Genomic DNA, 5,999 nt, shown 5'->3' with positions numbered 1-5,999 from the left:
TTTGAACTAAAACCTAACACCATTCAAATGATCCAACAGTTTTTTCAGTTTGATGGTTTGCAAGACAAGGATCCCAACGCTCACTTGGCAAATTTCTTAGAATTTTGTGACACTTTTAAAATCAATGGCGCTTCTGATGATGCCATTCACCTTCGGTTGTTTCCCTTTTCATTGAGGAATAAGGCTAAACAATGGTTGAACTCATTACCACGAGGGTCAATCACTACTTGGGAACAAATGACCGAAAAGTTTTTACTAAAATATTTTCCACTGGCTAAAATAGTCAAATTACGTAATGATATCTCTTCTTTTGTGCAGATGGATTTAGAAACACTCTACGATGCATGAGAGAGATACAAAGACATTTTAAGAAGGTGCCCTCACCATGGGTTACCACTTTGGCTACAGGTTCAAACGTTTCATAATGGCCTGAATCCTTCGACTCGATAGATGATCGATGCAGCCGCTGGCGGAACCATCAATAATAAGACACCTGAATATGCTTATGAATTTATAGAAGAGATGTCACTGAATAATTATCAGTGGCAAGTCATGAGGACAAATCCAACAAAAACAGCCGGCATTTATAATGTCAATTCGGTCACCATGCTCTCTAATCAGGTATATCTCTTGAATAAGAAAATTGACGATTTTCTTAGTTCTTCACAGGTTCACCCAGTAATGCAGTGTGAAGCAAGTGGAGGTGGATCGAGCAATCCAGACTACCCACCCTATGGCCACAACATGAAGAACAAGTAGTTAAATTACATGGGTAATAATCCTCGATCTCAAAATAATCCTTATAGTAATACTTACAATGCAGGTTGGAGGAACTACCCAAATTTCTCATGGGAGGGCCAAGGAAATCAGCGACCACCACCACCTCCAGGCTTCCAACAACCACCCTACCAATAAGAGAAAAAGCTGAACCTTGAGAAGATGCTAACAAAATTCATCTTGGTGTCAGAAACTCGTTTTTAGAATACCGAGACAGCACTTAAAAATCAACAAGAGTAGATCCAAGGGCTCGAAAATCAGATAGGTCAGCTCACTAAATTGATATCTAAACGACCACAGGGTAGCCTACCGAGTAACACTGAATCTAACCCAAGGGAGCAAATCAATGCAATTAACATTCAAGATGAGGAAGGGTTAGTTGCAGCTGAACCAGAACAGAGGCAAGAAACTGTGGTAGGTAAATGTAAGGATAAGGTGGATCACAATGACTAGAAATCGGTAAGTAAAGAATACAAACCTCGTGTGCCATACCCAAACGCGACAAAGAAAGACCGCACAGAAGAACAATTTGGTAAATTCCTTAAATTATTAAAGAAGTTACATATTAACTTATTGTTTATTGAAGCTCTTTCGCAGATGCCAAACGTAGTTAAATTCTTAAAGGAGCTTTTAACAAATAAACGGAAGTTGGATGAGGCATTGCATATGGAATTAAATGTGGTTTGCTCAGCCATACTACAAAATATGCTGGCAAACAAATTAAAAGATCCAGGGAGTTTTATGATTCCCTGTTTCATTGGTAGCCTAGACGTAAATAATGTTTTGGCTGATTTAGGGGCTAGTATCAATGTCATGCCTTACAAAATGTTTAAACAACTAGGTCTTGGGAAACCCAAACAAACTAGGATGAGTATTCAATTAGCTGATAAAACAATCAGATTTCCTAGGGGGATTATTGAAGATGTACTCATTAAAATTGATAAATTTATATTCCCAGTTGATTTCGTTGTTCTAGACATAGAAGAGGATAGTAATGTTCCTTTAATTTTAGGGAGGCCCTTTTTAGCAACCGCTAGAACAATAATTGATGTTGGTACAGGTGAACTCACACTTCATGTGGGAGACAAAACAATCACCCTTCAAGCTCGCAATTCGAGTAACACATCAAAAATTGAAGGCGGTTGTATAAATCATTCTACTAAAACTGACCATGTTGTGCAACCTACTTTGCAGGAAATAAATTTGAAGAACCTACACGAGCCATGTCCAAGCAACAACAAAGGACCTATCTATGAAGAACGAAGGCTACAAATTGAGGAACTAGATAAATGGCGGACACAGAAACCAAGAACACCCGATAAACCTAAACCAAGCCAGGACGAGCTCAATACATCACCAAATCAACTTAAGATGGGAGACAAAGTACTACTAGATGTAGCAGCTCCTCACATTACCACTTCTGAACCTAATGAAGAAATTCCTCTCACGGTACTCAGTATTTTCCCCATATGGTACAGTCGAGGTAATTCACCCCAAATTTAGAACTTTTAAGGTAAACAATACTCGTTTTAAACCTTATATTGATAAAGTTGATAGCATGGATGAGGAGTGTAAACTCCTCGAGCCACCATGATCACACACCAGAGAGGTAAGTCAAGCTTAGACTATAAATAAGCGCTTCTCGGGAGGCAACCCGAACACTAACAGTAATGATTTATTTAAATTCTAGTTTTTCATATTTAACCTACTAACTGAGTCTTGAAACACAGGATTTCCCCATCCACATGGCCAGGCACACGGGCGTGCCTTAGGCCGTGCACACACCACAGGAGGAGACACGGTCGTGCAATATGGCCGTGTGAAAATAGGGCAAAAATTTTCCCCGACACGAGATGCGATAAGTCCCATGGCCATGCGATAAGGCCATGGATGAAACTGCCAAACCAATACGGGTGTGCGATACAACCGTGTTGTAAAACTGTGGATGGACCTGTCAAATTAGCCTCGGCGTTCGACACGCCCATGCCCAGCCCCGTGGTCGACACTGTCAACCTAACACGGGTGTGGGCTACCATACACGGGAGTGGGAGAAGCGAACGAAGAAGGACACAGCCATACGACACGGCCGTGTGTGCCCACACGCCAAGGAACACGGGCATGGGCCGAATGTCAGACACGCCTAAATTTAAAAATCGTGAAATACACGGGTAAAAGTTAGGGCACACGGGAGTGCCCAACGGCCGTGTGTCCCAAAATCTATATAAACCCCTTACTATTCATCATCTTCCTCCCCAAAAATCCCTAACCTAGCCGCTGCAACTCCACATGCCCGTGCGCCGCCTACAACATTATTTCCGACGACCCAAGCTTCTCCCTTTTGCATTTGTTTACTCTTTTCTCTCTCTTTTCATTAAATATTTTGCCTATTTCCTATTTTCTCTGATCCATTTGACCATTTTAAATGAATATTCATAGAAGAATAATAGAAATACTCATGCATATTATTAAATAATTTTGCCATTTTTCATATTACATTCATCCATCTTTCTCGTTTCCATGGATTTTATGCTTACCCACATGCACTTGATCGCGTGGTTTCGTGATAGGTTTTAAATATTTATAATTACTCATTCTTGAACTAACTATTATAGCGATGTAGGCAAGTGTACCTATCGAACAGTAGTATAGTGTTAGCAAGACCGGATTGTCGAACCCAAAGGAACTAAAAGTACTAGTAATGACTATCTTTTTATTATCTAGCCTAAGAATAAAGAGGTTTTGTTTTAATTAACTAATTATCTAAACTAAGAACTCATAGAGAAAAGAATTGGGGAGTTGCTTTTGGGAAAATCGATTGAATGAAGACAATACCTAAGGAAAAATCCGCCTAGACTTTACTTGTTATTCTGGCTCCGAATCGGATGATTTATTCATTCAACTTGTTTCATAGAGATCCCTAAGTTATGTTATTATCCCTATTCAAGACTGATAACGTCTAATCCCTAGATTGAATAACCGAGACTTTTCTCTAATTAACACTCTAGGGTTGTATTAACTCGATCTATGGATCCCCTTATTAGGTTTCACCCTAATTCGGCAAAATCTTGTCACCCTATTTCTAAGCGCGCAATCAACTCCGCTTAATTATGACAAAAGTACTCTTAGACAGGGTCTATTCCTCCTCTGAATAAGAGCATGTCTTGAATCAGTATCCTGGGATATCAAAACAAGAATTAAGAACACATAATTAAGAACAAGTTAAATATTTATCATACGATTCAGAAAATAATAACAAGATTCATCTTAGGTTTTATTTCCCTTAGGTATTTAGGGGTTTTAGTTCATAACTAAATAAGAAAGCATCTCATAAAAATAAAGAATAAAAAACATAAAGAAAACCCAAAACTCCTAAACGGAAATTGAGGAGAGATCTTCAGTCTTGATTATGAATCCGGCTTCTGAGATGGATCAATCGGCTTCCTTGGAGTAATTTCTTACCCCCTATTCTCCGTCCCTTTTTTCTCCTCTTATAGGGTGTATTTATAAGCTTTGGAATGCCTAGAAGCCCTCAAAAGTGGCCTTTTTCGAATTTGACTTAACTTGGGCTCGATAGGGACACGCCCGTGTGACACGCCCATGTGCTATTACTTCAGGCAGTGTTCGAGCCTGTTAGAATGGCACGGGCGTGTGCTATACCCGTGTGAGTCGTACTCCAATTCTGCCATATTGACACGACCGTGTGGTCTGCCCGTGTGAGGAGGTTCAGGCCGTGTTGATCTCATACTTTTGCCCATTTTCTCCGTTTTTGGCCCGTTTCTTGTTCCTTTCACTCCCCTATGCTCTCCTAAGTATAAAACATGAAATTAAAGTATTAGGAGCATTGAGTTCACCAATTCTTATGGAAAATCATCCATAAAATGCATTAAACATGGGGTAAAAATATGTATAATTTATGCTTTATCAGCACTCATGCATTAGATATTCCCGTAGCACTATTCTCATAGTCCTATTTTAATAATTTAATATATTTGCTTTAGTTGTTTTAGTTTTGTTTACTTCATCTTGTACGTGAATCTCATGAAATATTCCTATTTTATTTTGTTTTTCCATGCTATTCTTAGGACATATTGGTTGAACTTTAACTTTTCAATGTAGATATACAATGTCATCCTCACGTGGTAAGAAGATTGCTATCCCCGCCTCGAAGAAGAGGAAAGGAGCAGCGTCATCCTCGGGTCCTACCGCTGAGATTCGTCACCCTTTCCTCGAGTTCCCCTTGGGACCCCAGGAGGAGCTATATCAAACATTACGAGCCCGACCCCTAGGTGTGGACTGCTACATTGATTGGGCCACACTTGAACAGATTCAGTTGGCTGATGCGGTCTGAGCCCTCCTAACGACTGACTCGTGGGGGCTCTTCTTTGAGATTGTCGAGCAGACGTATCTCGAGGTCACATTGGAACTCTGCTTGACGTTCCATCTTTAGACCATCATGACCAACTTCGACGATCCTGGAATGGTCCAGTTTTGCCTTGGTGGTCTAGTGCGCCAGTTGAGCGTACTCGAGTTCAGGATTGCATTAGGACTGTACACAGAGGAGTTCATAGACGACAATGAACTTGACACCCTCCACCGCCACATCCACTACTCTCCCTCAAAGTGTTAGAGGGACCTCGTCCTTGCCTTAGCCATCTACGATTCTAGCCGCTCCAAGGCATCGGCTCTCCCTCCATCCTTGAGGTACCTACACTCCCACTTGGCTCACACTCTGACGGGACGACGAGAGAGCACCAGTGCCGTCACCACCCACGACGCCTACTTCTTATGGAGCATGGCGAATGGGCATGTCCTCAACCTCGCCTATTTCATCGCCCTCGCCATCTGCCATCAGACGGATTGACATCGGAGGGGGATCATCTCTATCGGGCCCTATGTGACTCGATTGGCATGACACTTTAGGCTCCTCAACACAACGGCATAATCATCCTCCCTCACTTTCATCTGCCAGATGTCCCCACAGGGCATCTCGAGCATGCTGAACATGAGGATGATCAAGAAACAATGTGGCACCTACCCTCCTCAGTACTGCCTCATCCAGTCCACCGAGGAGGAGGATCCAGAGGACATTACTGATGATATCCCTCCACGTCATGAGGACCTGCCATCTCAGCCACCACCCATCCATCGTCCAATTCATGTAGCGGCTTCATACTCTGACATTTCTGAGTGTCTTACACGATTTGAGCAGGAATGTTTTCATC

The 5,999-nt window shown here is 41.6% G+C and overlaps 1 non-coding gene across 1 annotated transcript; it reads right to left on the bottom strand.

The window, feature by feature from the left end:
• Positions 1 to 285: 285 nt before the first annotated feature.
• On the bottom strand, positions 286 to 392 carry LOC128291268 (small nucleolar RNA R71). The gene has a single exon (XR_008281044.1). It is a non-coding gene; the product is annotated as a small nucleolar RNA R71 (small nucleolar RNA).
• Between the last annotated feature and the right edge of the window lie 5,607 nt (positions 393 to 5,999).

The sequence above is a fragment of the Gossypium arboreum genome, chromosome 3 (assembly GCF_025698485.1).
Source record: "Gossypium arboreum isolate Shixiya-1 chromosome 3, ASM2569848v2, whole genome shotgun sequence".
NCBI classification, from domain to species: Eukaryota; Viridiplantae; Streptophyta; class Magnoliopsida; order Malvales; family Malvaceae; genus Gossypium; species Gossypium arboreum.
This window is presented reverse-complemented; position numbering and strand designations above follow the sequence as displayed.